This window comes from Desmodus rotundus, chromosome 12 (genome assembly GCF_022682495.2).
Source record: "Desmodus rotundus isolate HL8 chromosome 12, HLdesRot8A.1, whole genome shotgun sequence".
NCBI classification, from domain to species: Eukaryota; Metazoa; Chordata; class Mammalia; order Chiroptera; family Phyllostomidae; genus Desmodus; species Desmodus rotundus.
Genome location: NC_071398.1, coordinates 25,504,940 through 25,523,269, shown reverse-complemented (window position 1 = coordinate 25,523,269; position 18,330 = coordinate 25,504,940). Strand labels below are relative to the sequence as shown.

General features: G+C 51.1%; 2 long non-coding RNA genes across 2 annotated transcripts; one reads left to right on the top strand and one right to left on the bottom strand.

Annotated features, from left to right (window-relative positions):
• Positions 1–8,135: 8,135 nt before the first annotated feature.
• Positions 8,136–17,996, bottom strand: LOC123479312 (uncharacterized). Its single transcript, XR_006654893.2, has 3 exons — positions 17,782–17,996; positions 17,244–17,308; positions 8,136–8,365 (listed from the first exon to the last, which is right to left on the bottom strand). It is a non-coding gene; the product is annotated as an uncharacterized lncRNA (long non-coding RNA).
• Positions 8,838–13,843, top strand: LOC123479313 (uncharacterized). The gene is made up of 3 exons (XR_006654894.2): positions 8,838–9,093; positions 12,166–12,260; positions 13,691–13,843. It is a non-coding gene; the product is annotated as an uncharacterized lncRNA (long non-coding RNA).
• Positions 17,997–18,330: the final 334 nt, after the last annotated feature.

The following is an 18,330-nucleotide window of genomic DNA, read 5'->3' as shown; positions in this document are numbered from 1 at the left end:
GAGCCCTTCCAGGGGAGTCTCAGAGGCCTCCTCAGCCACTGCCTGGACAGCTGCCATTACTGAGGACACAGCTGCCTCCGCCCCAGGGAAAAGAGGAAGTGGTCAGAGCAGCAAGAGAGAGAGAACCTTAAAAGAGGACGTGTCCCAACCCGCACTGCCCCCTCCCCTTGGAGGAAAGGGGGACTACTGGCCCAGTGCTTCTTGGAACCTCCCACCAGGGGAACATGGAACCTGCTTTAACACCACAGTGACGTCCTGAAAACACCCGAGAATCCTGGGGTTCTCCAGCCTGGGGAAACCCCAAGGTCCAGGGGCCGGCACTCAGCAGGCTCCAAATGGGGGACATCATGGTTAGAAGGCACTTCTGGAGTTGCAGACTCCAATCCTGACTCTGCTGCTTATTAGCTCTATGGTCAGGGACAGGTTACTTACCTTCTTTGGGCCCCAGTTTCCTCGTCTGCAACATGGAGATAACAAGAGCCCTTTCCTCTGAAGGCTGTGGGGAGAATTCAGCGAGGTGTTAGAAGTAAAGTGCCAAAGGCAATGCCTGCTGTGCAATAGGAGTTTGCAAAATAATAGCTAGTGTTATTTCAGGGGGTCTCTGAGGCTCCAGGGCCCAGTGGTTGCCTCTCTTCTCTAGGAGGCTGGACCCAGGGCCACCGTCTTCACTAGGAAGGATGGAGCAGCAGGGGGCGGCTGGGCACAGGCTATGTCCAGAGAAGACCAGGCCTGTTGCTGCCACTGGTGGAGAGTCAGGAAAATCTAGAAAAATAAACATGGAGGATCCCCATCTCCCCAGAGGTCCACTCTGAACCCTCTCCCTTAGCACAGTCTAATCCTCAAACACCTGCGGAGAAGGAGGCACGACCAACACGCCAAACCACAGAGGAGTCTGGGACGTGGTGTAGAGCTGGGCCCGAACTCTGCTGCCCTTTGCTGTGGATGAAGAGTTAGTCGTGTCCGCACCGTTCCGAGTCTAGTTCTGCAGACACACTCACGACCACTCGACCACTCGAGAATTTCAATGCAGTAGCTTTTTACAGGCCTTTTGTTCTGGCACTGAGAACCCATCCACAGGGCTGGGACCTGGGTGAGGTGAGTTGAGTGCTGAGGGTGGGACCTTGAGTGCGAGTGCTGCCTTAAATTTGGCCTGTCCTCAAGTTTTGCGTCACCTGGATTTTCCCTCTCGGCTGAGCCCCAGTCCTGGGCTAGGCAGTCAGTCCCTAGTCCCCTTCACTCCACCTGCTTGCAAACATCCATCTCCACTTTCTGACTATTCACCAAGAAGCAAACAATCTACTTTATAAGAACATCCCAGATTTAAAAGAAGGGAAGAGACGAGAGTGTTACTTTTGTCAGGAAACTTCCTCCCTTATTTTTCAGAGACCTTCCCCTCACAGGATAATTCATTACACTAAGAGGGAGAGTGTTCTCTGCTTTAAGTTTCAGACGCCGCTTTCCAAAATGCCCTCATAAAGGAAGCACTGGAAATCTAAATAGAAACTCTTATTATGAGACATGGCGCCAGGATTTTACCCCATGTGTTCTGTGACAAACGACCAAGGAACAGTAATATTTCAGCAACCCACACAAGAGGAAACACAATTGGCCAATTAAGAGGAAAAAAAAGGTCAACCTCACTAATCTTCAAAGAAATGAAAATAAAATACCATTGCTACATTCTAGTCAAATAATTTGCTATATAATCTCATAACTTATTTTCTAAGTCTGTTCAAACATATGTATCTCTATGTGAATTTATGCTTATAGCTAATTTTTTAACGGAAACCTTTTTTCTTTCTAAACAACATATTTTGGATATCTTCCTAAGACAGCAAATCCAACAAACTTTTTTTTAATTAATTATTTATTTATTATTTTTGCTATTGTTCTGTTACAGTTGTCCCAGTCTTCTCCCATTGCTCCCCCTTTCTCTGTCCACCCCCCACACCCCCACCCTGCTCCAAACTTTTTTTAAATCAGCCACAGCACTTTGCATGACCTTGTGGAGATGCAGCCCCGTGATTTGAATACCGGTCTATTGATCTGTGTCTTTATTTCTCTTACAAGCAATGCATCTCTGCACATGCATCTTTGAACACTAGGGTGAGTATATTCACAGAAAAAAAATTACTTGTCATTGCAATTCTGGGTCACATACCAAAGCATATATGTTTAATTTAAATTTTGACGGAAATGTCAAGTTGCCCTCTAAATACTTTACTGTTTGAATTGGTAACAACATCCATCTCTGACTCTAATTTTTTTAATTAAAAAGACGATTTTACGATTTAGGATTACAGAGATGGTAAAAAGCAGGCCAGACGGGCTCAGGGAAGAGGTTCTCTGGCTGAGTGAGTTCTTGGCCCCCCAAATAAACTCCAAACCAGCTGTGCATGAACATGTAAATCAAACCCGTGCTTTGGGTGACCGGCATCGACTTCTGTTTCCTGCCTGGAGAGCCCCGTGCAAAAGCAGCAGCAGGAAGACGGCTGTGCTGAGCTTCAGTGAGCACCCACCCAGAGCCTGGACGTCAACTCCACGCTTGCCCTCCACCCTGGGCCCTCTCCTGCCACCCCCCAGCCCTCGGCGATAGAAGTCACTTGCAGGAAGGAAGGAGGCAGGCTGGATCACTAGAAAGGACTCCGTTTCAGTCCCAGCTCTGACAGTGTCTCACTGTTTAACTATGGACAAGTTGCTAAGACTCTGTGAACCTGTTTCCCTTGTCTGTAAAACGGGCCCTATCAAACCTGCCTGGCTCACTGGGTTGTGATGAGGATCAGATGTGGGGAAGGATGTGAAAGTAACTGGTTTTCCTTCCTTCTGTTTTGAGTTTGCTGTCAAATCTGCAACTGGGAAATAGGGGAGCCCAGGCTGGGTTTTTCTGACCACAAGTGCTTTTCCCAGAAACAGTCTCCTTTAAAGTTAATATTTTTCTTATCTGAATAGGTTATACATGCACATGATACAAAAAGGTCTGAAAGGGTGTGAGAAGCAAGCCTCCTCCCCTACACACACCACCACCCGCCGCTCCCCTCCCCAGAGGCAGCCTTTGCCACCTCTCTCTTGTGTTTTCTTCTTGGGTCAGTCTTTTGTACCTTCCCACAAAAGGCAGCATTCGACACATACTGTTCTGCGCTGTGCTTTTAAAAAGAAGTGTACCAATGTTTTTGAAACTTTCCCCTTATCGGTGCACATGGAGCTTCCCCATTCTTTTCACTTTGACATTTTTTAATACTGTAAAAAAAGTTGCAAGAATAGGAAAATAAACAACTATATTTTTAAACTTTGATTCACCAACTATTAATATATGCTACATTTGCTTTTTCTATTTCTCCCTCTTTTTTTGCTAAACTGTCTAAGAGTTAGTATTTCAGTCCTAAATACCTCTGCAGGTATTTCCTAAGAAGAAGGATATTCTCCTACGTCACCACCATACAAGGATCACACCCGGGAGACTCAGTGTTGATACAATGCTATTATCTGCCACAGTGACTTTCAACCTTTTCCATCCAGGGCACACACAGACTAATGACTAAAATTCTACGGCACTCTGAAAAACATATTTTTGCCTATTTTTGACAAAATAGCTATAATTTTGATTTATTCACACTGGACAGCTATTATTAGGTCAGTGTTGTCATTTTTTTTATTTGGCAAAATGTCCCAGATAAATAGTCAAGTATTGCGTGTTTTAAAAATTCTTACCGCACACCAGTGGAAAGTCACAGACCTAATAATGTAGCCCATAATCAAACTTCCCCAGGTGTCTAATTAAAAAGGACTTTATGAAAACCCAGGCTCCAATAAGGATCACCCCTCGCCTTTACGGTCATGTCTCTTTAGTCTTCTTTAACTGAGAGTGACTCTCAGCCTATTTGTCTTTTATGACCTTGACGTTTTTGAGTGTCCGTGCCAGCTTTGCAAAATAACCCACAATTTGGATTTCTCTGATACTCTCTTCACTATAGACTTAGGTTAAACTTTTTTTATTTTTTGCAGGAATGTTACACATTATTTTTAATGGTGACATGGCATTCCAGTGTGTGAATATACCATAATTTATCTAACTCATCCTCTATCCATAGGTGTCTGGATGATTTCCAATCATTTATTTTATAACGCACTACAATAAATATTCTTAATCTTCTGTCATTTTGAAAGATTCTAGTATGTCTACAGGATAAACGCCTAGAAGTGGAGCCACTGCATCTGCAAAAATTACCTTTTCTAGAAGATATCGGTACTTATTAATTCTCCCACGGATACTGTATGAGGATGCTCGCCCCAAAGCTTGTCTTACTTTAATTTCCACCTCGCTGTGGCCTGGTCAGCAAGGTCAGACATCTTTGCTGAGCCTGTACAACAAGATTTCAGAGCTCTCCTGGAGAATTCTTGTCCTTTGTTACAAAACATCCATTTGCTCTATAGAGTGCCACGAAACAAGAGAGATTTGTTAAGCGGTTAAGGTGTATTAAGCACTTGCTAGTTGCTTGGTCAATGTCATCAAGCCTATGAAGTGTGCATTAATAGTATGCCCATCTTACAGATAAGGAAACTGAGGCTCAGAGAGATAAAGCTGCCAGTTTAAGTCAACTTTGGGTGAGAGATAAGCAATATCCAGATCTGCTTGTCACCACTGAATGCGTACAACTTTTATTGTATCCTTGGAGGCTGGGGGTGGAGGGAGATAAAAGCAAACCCCATGATTATTCATCCCCCGCTCCGGCACTGTGCTCCTGCTCACCCCTGCCTGGGTTGCGGATTACATGGAAACTACCTTCCCCAGAATCCACCACTCACAGGATCTTCCGGCTTCTGGGACTACACCTCCCAGAATGCAGCACGTCCACACAGGCCCGCACGCTTCTGCTTCCGGCCTAGGTGTTTTCTGGGAGTTGTGGTTTCGGGGAGGGGAAGGCAAGGACAAAGCGGGGCCTGGTGCCTTCGGGCCGCAGCCCTCTCGGCGTACGAGAGCATCTCGCTGGAGCAGATGCCGCAATACTAAGCGGGAGCTGCGGGACAGGCCTGAAAGCAGCTTCCGCCTCCCTTTAGCCAGAAGGCTGGCTTTGTCTGTGACCACTCTTCCCCAAGGAGCCATCAATTGAGACTTTCTCTGACCGCCTTTGGGGTTAACAGAAGCTCCTTTAGGATCCTGTCATTCACTTTCTAGGGGCTGTGAGGTCCTTTATTTTGTGACATCATGTTGCCCCGGAAACACACTCATGTTCCTCCTTGAGACACCTGCTCCCTTCTAAGCAATAAAGAAGAAAAAGGAGGCACCTTTGAGGAGGCTATCTCGTTCCTACAGAGTCAAATTGTAGTATTCCATGCAGGAAGCTTAAGAATAAAGTCGAGCGCTGAAGTCGGCTACCGAATTGAGAGCTGAAAGCAGAGGTTCTCAACCTAGGGCCCTCCCTTAAAACCCACGAGCCATGCTAACCGACATCCACTGAAGCTGGACGGGAGTCAGCTCAAAGCCTCCACCCGATTCCAACCTGCAGCCAAGGTCAGAGCCTCCAGGAAAAGCTGAAACACTTGTATTCTACATTTACCTCCTTTTTCTTATAGAAGCTACCAGACTGCCTGCCTTGCAAGCAATAAATGTGCATGATTTTCTCGGTATCCCCCTGAATCAGTCCATACTGCCCACCACGGGGAGTGTACTTGGATGGATAACCAGCTCCACCTACCATACGGCCAATTGTCTGTGGCCAGCAGCCATTCCTTGGTTAATGCCCATGTCATCCTGGTTGGTAAATATTTTGCATACATGCCTAAGTTGTATTAGTAGGTTGTTGTTGGGTTTTGTTGGTGGTGGTGGTGGTGGTGGTTTTTGGTTTTGGATGGAACTCAGGAAAATTCAAGCTGGGAGAGACAGATGGTCAAGGGCAAAGATATTTGGTGGCAACACTAATGAGTATTGGAACATAGAGAAAGAAAGATCTGTGTGGCTACAGGTCATCACGGAAGGCTTCTGGCAACCCTGTTCTCATCTGGCAGCACGAGGTCACATGCCAGTCCCGTCCAATCAGTGGGAAGACGACCAGGAATGCTGGGACGGCAGCCGGGCAACCTGGCACTGGGTCAGCAAGGAGGAAGAGGACCCTACAGCACCTTCTCTAGCCCAGCCCTGAAGTGACCTGGATACAGAACCCAGCCACTTGGCTGGGGTTCATTTACAACAGCATTCAATGATTCCTGTGTTCTTTACCGAACATTAATGGAATACAGGGAGAAGGTTCCGCTGCCCAACATTCCTTTTATAATCCATAATTAGTGTTGGGGTTGAGGTTAGACACTTTTGTTCTAACAAAAGTGGCATTTCTATCTTCCCTTCCTTCACATAGTGCAAGTAATGTGGCATCTACTCCAACAAGATGCTCCTGTACACCGTGAAGAAGGGAAGGTCTCTGTGTTTTTTAAGATTTTATTTACTTACCTTTGGAGAGAGGGGAAGGGAGAGAGAAAGAAAGGAAGAGAAACATCCATGCACAAGATAGACATTGGCCACCTCTCGCACACCCCCAACCCAGAACCTGGCCCACAACCCAGGCACGTGCCCTGACCAGGAATGGAACCTGCAACCTTTTGCTTTGCGGGACGATGCCCAAACCACTGAACCACACCGGTCAGGGCGCACAGTGCCCAGTCTTCTTGGTGCCTCTTTCCTCCTCTTCAGGTTCCTCTCAAAATTTCAAATTCCTTTTCCTGCTATTATTCAGAGCAATTCAGTTCTTTCCCAGCTCCTTTCCCATACCTGCCTCTGCATCACCACCCCTCAGCACCATCGATACTACCATTTGTGGAGTCTGTTGATGTGACATTGGAACCTTTGGGTTGCGTGTGAGGGGACAGTCAACGAAAAGTGGCTTAAAGAAAAAGGGAAATGATCGGCTCACATAACTCAAAGCCCAGCGCCGCAGTCACAGCTGCATCCAGGCTCTCAGACGGCATCAGGACTTCGTTTCTCTCTATCTCGCCCCTCCATTTATTTTGGGGTGGGGGTGGGGGAGGGCTTGCCTTTAGAAAGGCTTTTTCTCTCACAACAGCTCCAAATTTCCTTCCTCCCAGCTTTCCATCCAAAAGGAGGTAAGAGCTCTGAACAGCCAGTGCCCCCAGTTTCAGTGAGAGCCGGGGCCCAAGTTCTCACCAGGTCAATAGACGTGTGGCCCGTTCCCAAGCCCCAGTGTGGATGGAGATGGAACACACAGGCTGGCTCCAGCGGGGCTGGGCGATCACCCCCAGAGCCGCGGGGGTCAGCAGCAGTCAGTACCCATCGAACCATGGCCCCAGAGTGGGTGAGAACTGGTTCCCTCTAAGGAAGTGGGAAACCATCGGCAAAGAAGGGCGGGTGAGATCAGGGGTGTCCGCTGGGATACAGGCCATGTTAAACATTTCATGCAGATTAGCCCGTTAATCCTCCCCTCAACTCTATCCCCATTGAGTTGATGAGTAAACTGAGGCCAGCAAGTGGACACAGTGAGATTTGAACCCAGGCAGTTGTAACTCCAAGCCAAGTGTTTTCAGATACTCAGTGAAGCAGAAAGTCTTCCTATCGACACCCCCCCTCACCTCAGCAGGGATTAGTGTCTTTGCTACTTCCGCATGCCTTTGGGGGGGCTGGGGGGAGGGAGGTCTTACCTTCCACCCTAAGCAATTTATCAAAGTATTTCTTATAAACAAAGCTGGCCCTCTGCGCTAGAGCAGGGGCTCCGCTCCCAGCCTGGGGATTGTGCTTAAAGGGGCCCATGAACTTTTTGGTATAATGGACTGATGTTTGTGTCCCTCTCCAAACCCATATTTAAAGCCCTAACTCCCCCTACATGAAGGTATGTAAAGGCGGGACCCTTGGGCTGTGAGTAGGGGAAGAGGAGGCCATGCTGGGATTAGTGGTCATGTGAGGACACAGCGAGACGACAGACAGCCGCCTGCCAGCCAGGACGGGGGTCCTCCCCAGGAGCCAAGTAGGCCAGCACCTCCATCGGGGGCTCCCAGCCTCCAGAACTGAGAAGTAAGTATCTGCTGCTTTAGTCCCCCAGTCCGTGATATGTCGTTATCGCAGCCCAAGCTGACTAATACAGGTGTGTGGAGGGAGGGAGGGGGAGTACGCCTTTTTTTTCCCCTTCAACTTTATTTATGTACTAAACATGAAAAAGTACAAAGAATCCAAACACAAAAGAAAACGCGTACAGCCTCTTAAATACTCAACAGAGTATGTTTTCTCCTCCAGCAGAGGTGAGTTAGGTCATGCTGTACAACTTCAGATTCCAGCCTTACACTTCATTCAATGCCCCGGTAAACGCTGGACAGTGAAGCCCAATCTGCACGCCATCTCGGCAACACCTTGCTTTGCGACGGTCACCTAGGAAAGAAGAATGTAGCTGCTGTTTTCCTGAGAGCGAAACCTTTTTTTAATGCAGAAGGTTGACTCTGAACCGTGCTTCCCGTTGGAGCAGGAAGCGCGCCATGCCTGACGTGGTTGCACATTATCTTCGCAGTTGTGTTGAGCTTTAGTTCTTAGTATTAAAAACTGTAGTTACAAAATTGTTCAGCAGAGAACAGTACACATACTGCAAGGCACACGCTAAAGTGAACAAGCAAGTTTTCACACTGACCCACTCACTGCTACTTAGAAATCAATTGGCTTAGCAAAATTACCCCTTTATTTGCACCACCTTTTAACTGAAATTTAGCATTTCCTTCCACTACGAGCGTAGGCCACCAAATGCAGGAGCGTCGGCGGGCCCTGTGGCCCCCCACCCGCGGAAATCTCAGGTGTCGTGGAGTCTCGGCACGAGCTGGAAACCCTAGTGTTAGCAGACTGCTTGCTCGGTCTGAGTATTTCGCATGTTAATAACAAGCACAGGTACTATGTCACAAATTTGCATTGTTATACCTCGCTAACTGTATTCAACATGACCGGCTTACTCAAGACTTCTTTGAGTTCACTTTCTGTACCTGAAAATATCATTTGGAGAAGAGCGGCACTGGCATAGGCCCAGGAGAAGCCTGGCGAGCAAACTTCTGTTTCTTGTTACACGTCTCAAGGGAAAAACTACTGAAAGGACCGGCAAGGTCTGCCCAAAGCAGGTAAGACCCAGGGACGTGAGAGCCAACACACCCTAAGGGGCATCGGCAGCGAGGAGCTGAGACTTGAAGTGGGTGCTACAGGAATGCTCGTCTGGGATTCCCATAAGCAGGCGGCTCCTCAGTGCCAGAGCGACCCCACCTGAGCGAACTGTTCTGTGAGGCAGTGAGCTCCCCAACACTGCAGGCACCTCCTCACTTGCCCCCCACACCTTCCAAACACCCACTTCTGCCCCCTCCAATGAGTCAGGCTCTTTTGGAAGACAAATCCGACTGCTTCTCTCAATCACTGTATGTTCCATGGCTCCCGGTTGCCCTCTGGATCCCAGCCTGGATCTGTGCCATGGCCCAGAGGAGCTGACCTCTTAGCCTTTCCTCATTCTACTTGCCGCCCATTCACCCCCTCCAGCTCCCTGGCCCCAGTGCCTGGAATGTGCCTCACTCCCTCCAGCCTCCTGGTCTTGGGCCATGCAAGTGCCTCTGCCTGGACTGTGCCCCCTTCTTTTCTTGTGTCCAGCTGACCCCTGGTCCTCCGGTGTCCTTTAGAGTCCTGGCAGGAGACGGGAAGCTGACCGGTTCTTACAACAGAGGGAATGTGATGTAAAGAACTGTTGCCCAGGTATTGAAAACTGAGAGATGACATGGGGACACCAGGGTGTCATGAGTTAATAATGACACAGAGCAGCTGTCTCCCCCAGAGCCTGAGGAACAAGGGAAGCAGGTAGATTATGAAAATTTAGAAGCTTGGGCACTCCAGGCCTCTGAGGAGGGGCTGGCCAGCCTGCAAAGGTCACTGCTATGGAGGGGCAGCCCTGGTATGAGAATGCCCGGTGAGCTCCTGCCCCTTCTCTCCCAAATGCGTCTGCAGCACAGTGTGTGTGTGTGTGTGTGTGTGTGTGTATGTGTGCTGCAGGTGTCTCTGACCCCAGCTGCCCCTCTCCCCACCACCACCAAGAGCAGTAATTATGCCACCTGTCGCGTTTCTGTGCTAAGTGCCCCTGCTGACAGACTCATTTCTTCCTGCCCTGGCTGGACTAGAACTTTGTCAAGCTATCTAAATTCTCCTTGACCTTGAACCGGGGCTGGGGTCAAGAGAGGCTCCAGAGGTGCAGGACTTAAGGTGGCACTCCCTCTCAGGACATGCAAGTGTGGGGTCAGCCCCTGAGAGGGAGCACCACCTTAAATGCTGCACCCCAGGCCCCTCGTTGTCTCACCGGGAACACTAGGCCCTGCCTCGAGCACCTGCTGGCCCCTCGAAGGTGCTCAGTGAAGGTGCTGAGTGAGTGAACCCTAGCTTCTCTGTTGTCCAGTGGCATCAGCCCACTCGGAGCAATGAATTCTGTAGGCTATCTCTGGTCTGAGAAGGAATATTCTGCCTTAAAAAATCCACCCCCATTTTAATGGTAAATTGTATGTGTTTTATACAATTTAAAACATTTAATTAAAAAAGAAAAAAAACCCTGCATGTAATAAGCCACTTGGTGCAGTGGGAAGTGCCCCTGCTTTGGAATAGACTGCCCAAGTTCAAACTGAAGTGATTCCACGTCCTAGCTATGTGGCCTTGGGCAAGTCACTTTACCTCTCTGAACTGTAGTTTCCTCACCTATAAAACGCAACGAAAATAACAGGAAAGCCCCAGCACAGTACCTGGCCTGTGACAGGTACTTTACACAAGTTTGTTTCCTCTTGCTGTGAGCCCTAATCACAGCTCAGACCCAGAGGACCTGCCTCCGTGAGTGGGTTGTGGACCCGGCACAGGGCTGGGTCAAGACTGCAGCTGAGGGCCTCAGTCCCTGGGAGAACGGGACTGCCTTTGGGGCACCCCTATGCCCCATGAGGCAGAGAGGGTGTATGATCAGAAGTCTGCTCTAACTCGCGTAAGCAAAACAGATTGCCTCATGCACTGAGAACCCTGGCTCAGGCAAGGCTGGACCAAGGGACTCATTGAGACCTTCACCAGGCTGGTCTCGCTTCCTGACCCAGTGACTGACTTTTCAGGGCAATAGGGTATAGTGACTGGCCTCACCTGACTCACAGCTGCTTAAGGGAGGGTGGGGTTGGTGGCTGATTGACAGCCCCACTGAACCAGCTCTGAGAGGGAGAAAGGAGGGAAATAAAATAAGTAGTAAGCCTTACTGCCTGCCACACGGTGTCCTAAGCACTCTAAGGTGTTAAATTATTGAATCCTGTAACAACCCTACAAGGCATATATAATTTTTATCACTCCCCTTTCCTGATGAAAAAGCTGAGGTGCAGGGTGCCTCAGGTCAGAGTTAGTGAGCGGCAGGGCCAGTATTTGACCCCAGACAGTCTGGAGCCAAGTCCAAGAGCTTCACCACTTCCCCACCTTGCCTCCCCCCATCAAACAGAAACAAGAGCAGGTGGTCGCAGTGGCAGCCCTGGAAGAAGGGGTTCCAGCTCTCCCCTGTGGTTGCATGGCCCGGCCTCAGCACCAAGCCTGCCTGAAGTGCCTCTGTGCCTGAAAAATGCTGGGGTCCACCCCAGGGGCAAAAGTCCTAGCCTGAACTCTCAGACAAACCAGCTGTGTGACTCACAGCTAGTCAGTACCCCTCTCTGGGACTGTTTTTTCCTTTTGCAAATGAGCAAGTTGCACCAAATCCACTTCACTTGGGACGTGAGTTCTCTCTTGGGAAAAGCTGGGGGTGAACTACTCTAACTTGTGGTCACCCACAAACTGCTCTGTCCCCAACAGCCCCAGGTGCTGGGAAAACAAGGTGGCCCCTCCCCTAGCCTGGCCACGAGCACACTGCAGAGAAGGCCCAACTGTGAACCCAGCTTCTGCCCCCACAGCTGCCCTGAGTCCAGCGCCCCAACAGCACCTTCGGGCGGTGCCCAGCCCTGCTGCCGAGTCCCCATCGGCGTCTTCACCTCCTTCACAGGGAGTCAGCTCACCTGCGCAAGGAAGGGTAATTCTTGGCCAGGGTAATTCTCTCCCCCAGGTAGAGTTTCCAGGTTTAGCAAATAAAAAATGCAATCTCTGGGACATAATTATACTAAGAAGTTATGACTTGCTTATCTGAGATGCAAACTTTAACTGTAAAACCTTCCACCCAGGGACATCTGTACTTGTCTGGAGACATTTGTGATTGTCATGGCTGAGGAGGTTCTATTGGCATCTAGTGGGTCCAGGGACCCCACACCCTACAACGGTAAGCTGGCTCTCCCACAAAGAATGATCCTGCCCCAAAGTCAGCAGCACCTAAGGGTGAGAAACCCTGCCCTCCGACCTTCCTAAGACTGAAACACGCAGGAATGTGCCATCTCAGGGACCTGTCAGCAGGAGCGGTGGCTGTCCTTAAGTGAGAGCCAGGAACACCGAGGCATAGGCTAAATGGCTTGTCCAAGGTCTCTCACCTGTCTGTGCCTTCTCCTCACTAATAAACTCATCTGTTCTTCTAGACATGGGGCCATACAAGGTCAGCCAGGAAGTACAATGGTGGAGGGGAGACCGGTGGAGACCTGCAGGGTCCCCAGATCCTGGGTAACAGCTGTCCTGGGATCCCTGTGGGCAGGCAGACAAGCCAGGCCCAGAGGGAGAGGATCCCAGGTGTTGCTAGCAGGGCTGTTGTTGTTAAGCCACAAGAGGGCAGCAGAGACTTTGAAATAAGTGCACCCACGGCCTCCCTGGCCCACTCCCAGGAGTTCTAATTCAATGGGTCTGCAGTAGACGCCAGGCATTTTTTTAAAACAGCTCCCATGGGATTCTAATGCCCAGCCAGGATTGAGAACTGCTGGTCTAAGGCCTCTGATTTATCCCTAACTGCCCATCAGAATCACCTGGGAGTTTTCACGCTGGTATTTCCATCCACAAACAGATAGATACACCAAGTGTGGGACATACAGACAATATTACTTGGCCATAAGAACCATTACTTCTGACACACGCTTCAATGTGGATGAACTTTGAAAGTCCCCATGCTTATTTCAAGGTGAAGTAACCACTCACAAAATGACAAATGCTGTATGATTCCCCTTACAGGAGGAACCCAGAGTGGGCAAACTCAGAGGTAGAACGAATGGAGGAGCCGGGGGGCTGTGGGAGACGAACAGGGAGAAGTTAGGATTTCGCGGGTCTGGAGCTTCCGAAGTTTTGAGTGATAGAAAAGATCTGGAGGTGACGGTTGAATCGCAGTGCGAATATACTAAGTGCCACTGAATTTACACTCGAAAATGATAAAATGATAAATATTACCTTACGTATATTCTACCACAATAAATAAGTAGTAAAAGCAAATGCTGCCTCTTACAATTAAAGTTTAAGATCTTCCACAAAACAAAACAAGATGTCCAAGGGGCTCCCTGGACCAACTGAATAAGACTGTCTGGGGCGTGAGCCTGGGGCGCTGGTATCTCGCGACAGTGTCCCAGCTGATTTGGCGTGCAGGCCTGATCAGGGTCCCTGCTCCAGAGTGTTCCCAGACTCCAGCGCCAGGAAGAATAGTGCGTGCTATCCATTTCTCTGTTGTGATGGTTTTAAATCTGTTCACGAAGTCTTTGCTGCTCTTCCTTCAGGAGGTGGAGCCTAATTTCCCTCCCACTGAGTGTGAACCAGACTTAATGACTTGCTTCTGACAAACAGGAAAAAAAAGCCGAAGTGCTGGTGAGGGAGAAACGGAGGCCTCCCACCAACCAACCGCTGTGTGACGGGACCACGGAAGTGGGGCCCCAGCCCCAACTGACATCTGATGGCGACCAGATGAGACCTCGAGCTGGAACTACCTAAGTCACTCCCGAATTCCTGTCCCACAGAAATGAAGAAATAATGTTTGTTGTTTTAAGCCACTAAATTTGGGGGGGGGGTTGTTACACAGCAACGGAAAATGAATACATCCATTTCTGAGTCTTTGAACCATACATTCTTCCCCATACACACCCACCCACCTATCCACTCACCACCTACCCATTCACGGACCCACCCATTTCACCGCTGGTCACCCAGGCAGCCAGCTGGCCACCCATCCCGGAACGCAAGTCCTAGCACATGGTAGACCCATGTAAAATTTGTCAAATGAATGAACAAACGTCTTCTAAATGTCTCCTCTCTGTTACCAGCTGAGACAGGCCAGGGGACTTCCTAAGGAACTTGGCCCCAGATCAGTGTGGGAGGGGACTGGTGCCTGGTCCTGCTGGATAAACTGGAACAGACTCTGGCCTACAGGCTGCTGGCCACCGCCCCTGCCCGAGCCCATCCAGCCTCAGGTCCTCCAGCTGGGAGCCATCCCATCCCTCCCACCAGTCTTTCTGTCCCGCCTGTTAGAAAACACCTGGTTGTCTCCCCATCCTCCCGCACCCTCCCACCTCCCGGGGCAAACGCTAAAGCTGCTGGCTATGACCCAGAGGGCTAGGCTGCCAGCCAGGAGAAGGGAAGACTGGGGATAGCAGAGGCCTGTCTCTTCGCTGAGAACCTAGGGAAGCCTAGGACAACCCCCCCTTCCCAAAGCCCACACTTGTCCTGCCTCATCCCTTCTCACCCCTCGAGGTTTACTGTTTTCTCATCTGTACACTGGGAATAATGAGGGTGGGGCAAAAGTAGGTTTACAGTTGTGAGCACATGACACACAGATTTCATTCTTGTATCATTATTTCTTACTTACTGTATTACTTTCCATACAAACAACTGCAAACCTGCCTTTGCCCCGCCCTGTATTTTGGAGGTCAGATGACACGGTGCCTGGGAGGACCCTCAGCAAAGGGCAGGCGGCAGTGAAGGCTGCAGCGTGCCTGCCCAGCCGCTGTGAAAAGAGCACAGAGTGACAGTGAAACCGAAGCCCTCCCGGCAGCTGGCAGGACCAGCAGTGGCCGGCCCTCTCCCGTCCTCCCCACTTCGTTCGCTCTGCTCCGTGGCCCCGTCTCCTCCTGTCCCTCCTGCACTCCGTGCACGCTCCAGCCTCGGTCTTCGCAGTGAGGCCTTCCCTGGCCCTCCCTCCACTGTCCCCATGTCTCTCACCGATACAGGGGTTTGGTCGTATTTATTCACTTCCGGATCCCCTCACCTACCAGAGTGGCCAGCATGTAGTGGGATGATGGAGAAATGGATGGTGATGGTGATGGATGATGGATGGATGAGATGGACGGGTGGATAGATAAATGGTTAAAGTAAGAGTATACTCAGTGGCACTGCTCCTACAGCCCTGAAATCAGCCTCTGAGTGTGAGCTCCCCACGTTCTAGAGAAAGCCACAAAAGTGGGGAACAGACCCCCCCCGGCCTACTAAAAAGTGGCTGCAAAGGTTCTACTCTCCCAGTAAACCATCCCAGTGCCAACAATAGACTGGCTGGGATAAGCGCGCAGAGAGAAGGAGGGTAACTCCCCTCCCCAGGCCCTGAGGCCCCTAGTTTACCCCACCCCACCCCACCCCACTCCCATCCCGCACCCACCCCCAGGCTAAGGCATCTGGTGCCTTTCTTCCTGTGCTCCGGAGAGAACTAAGGAAAAGAGAACTGGGGGGAGGTGCTGGGGTGGGAATGAGGGGGTTGGTAAGAAGCTAGGAACATTCCTTGGCAGGTGGAATGGGGAAATTGAGACAGATGAACAAACCCACCGAGCAATTTACAGCCAGATGTGGAAGCCCAGGGCAAAACTGTGGCCTTCCCGTCCCTGGCTGTCACTATCACTTGTCATGTGGTTTAGTCCTGGTGCTGGCCAATCAGTGGAGACCACGACCCTGAAAGGGCACACCTGGAAAAGCTGATGAATGTTCTATTAGATTCTCCCCCAAGACCTCCCCTAAACTCCCAGCCTTTAAAAACCCTCAAAACACATATACGAATCAATGAATGCATAAGTGGAAAAATGAATAAATCTCTCTCTCATCAATCAATAAATTAAAATTTAAAAAATCCCAGCTCAAGCTCTCCTTCCTGGGAGCACACCCATGCCTTTCTCTTCCCCCTCTCCTCCCCCACAGGAAAGGATCTCCTGACTCTAAGGGACCCCACCAGACTTGCAACCAGGGAGCAATGGGGGCAGTAGGAGCTTGTCCCCGGCTGACCCCCTGAACTTGTCCCCAAGGCCCCCTTTTCTCTGACTCTCCGGTGAGCCAACAGCAGCCCACCTTTGCTCACTGCTTTCACATACGTTTCTAGAGCCAAAGCAGAGCACCGGCCAGTCTTTCCCCTGTTGTTCTCTATCCTAGGCCCTTCCTCGTTCACTGGCCCCAGCTTTAATAAATGTACTCTCAAAATCCCCTGGACTCGTGTCGTGAAATCTTTCCTGTATGAAGTCAAGAACCCACACATTACTGGCTGGCTCTAGGTAGACCCACCCCAGGCCCGGTTCCCTTTCTAGTAACAGGAAGAGGTGACCAGGGCACATCAGGGAGCTGGGAGTTTCTGGGAGTCCCATGGACACCGGGAAGGAAGCAGGTCCTGCAGCAGCTTCCCAGTGTCATCTCAGTAGGCTCCAGGGTGGCTCCAGGGTGAGAGCCCAGCAGGACGCAGTGGGAGGTGGGAGAAGAGCCACAGCGGGAGGGCGCTGGGGAGGGGGAACATGCCTGGGGGACCTTCCTGTCTTCCCTAACCTCACATGGTGTCCCCCAAACGGCACACTTGGGTTAATATTTGAACGTGCCGTGGCCAGCCAGAGAAGCAACAATGACCGAACAAGGACAAGGACAGCACCAGTGAAGTACACATGTCCCTTTCCACCTTCACCCACCGCTGGAGAAGGAAGGGACTCCGAAAACGGAAGGGGAGGGAAATGAACCTGAACTGGATGTGAGCCTGCAGTTTGGGAGTGGCCCCGACAGTTTGCTGCTGCAGGTGTCTTTCTTAAAAAAGTGGAAGGAGCCCTGGCTGGTGGGGCTCAGTGGATTGAGCACTGGCCTGCAAACCAAAGGGCCGCTGGTTCGATCCCCAGTCAGGACACATGCCTGGGTTTTGGGCCAGTTCCCCAGTGGGGGCACACGAGGGGCAACCACACATAGATGTTTCTCTACCTCTCTTTCTCCCTCCCTTCCCCTCTCTCTAAAAATAAGTAACTTTTTTTTAAAAAGCGGAAGGAAAGATTTTAGAGAATGAGGTTTGGAGACAAAGGAAAGGCCACTGCATACATGTGCTCCACCCAGTCCTGCCCACAGCAGCCAGCCGCAGCAGCAGGTCACCCCTCTTTCCCGCTGGGCCGCCGAGGATTACCTGAGCTTGAGACTGCTGCCTGGCACCAGGAGGGTCACAGTAAATGTTTGTCAAAGGAAGGGGCACTGGAAACAAAACAAAGGAGCAAGGAATGTGGGGTGGGAGAGGTCAGGTGGAGGGATCCTGCGTCCCTTGGTGCTCCCAGGAAGAAGCCTGGGCTGTTTTACGACACGGGTCTCCCAGACTGCAAGAAAGGAGCTGTGTCTGCGGGGCAGGGGCGGAGGCTGGCTGGAGGGCTGCGGAGAGCCCTCCGCGTCGTCCTACCCTGCCCGGTCGCTGGGTCGGGCTCTGGAGCAGGGCCAGGCCTGCAGGACCCAGGTCAGTGCTCTGTGCTTCCCTCCACCCTGCAGAGCCTTCCCAGCCCCGGGGTCTCCAACAGCTGCAACACTTGGGGAGGGAAGCCAGGGTTTCCATGGCAACGTTGACGTCAAGGACCTGGGGTCCCCGAACGCTGCCTCCCGCCCCCGCCCGCGAGCCTGGCGCAGCCGGGGCGGGGATCTACAGCAGCTGCGACCTCAGGGACGTTGGAGCTGCTCACCTGCCCTCCGATTTGTCCAGTCCTGGGCACCCGGGGCAGACAAGTGCGAGCTAGGGCAGTCAGGTCTCCCCTGCTTGCCACCCCCGTGATTCCCTTCCTCCAGCCCCTTTGGCCTCAAATTGTTCTCAGCTGGCCGCTTGCTAAACAGACCTTTCTTCCTGTTTCATTAACAGGAAGCCCCCTCCCAAGGAAAATGCGCATTTTAATAGGAGCGTGGGCGGTGACCTGCCTCCCTCTGGTCCATTCCACAACAAAGCCAGGGGATTAAACAACTCCCAAATTATCACAGAGCCCCCCCTCCCCTCACCCACCCACTGCGCTCCGACAAAGACTTAAGGGCCCTGACGCTCGCTCCGGCTGCTCACGCCCCACACTCCCTACCCCGCCCCGCCCGATCTAGTAGTCTAACACACGTGGCCAGGCGCTGTCACAGGACCTCGGCGCCTGCTCTTCCCGCGGCCTGGAAGGCCGTTCCCTCCCCTCCCCTCCCCTGACCGCCCTTGGGCGGCTCATTTTCGGCTGCTTCTCCAGGCCTAGGCCCGTGAGGTC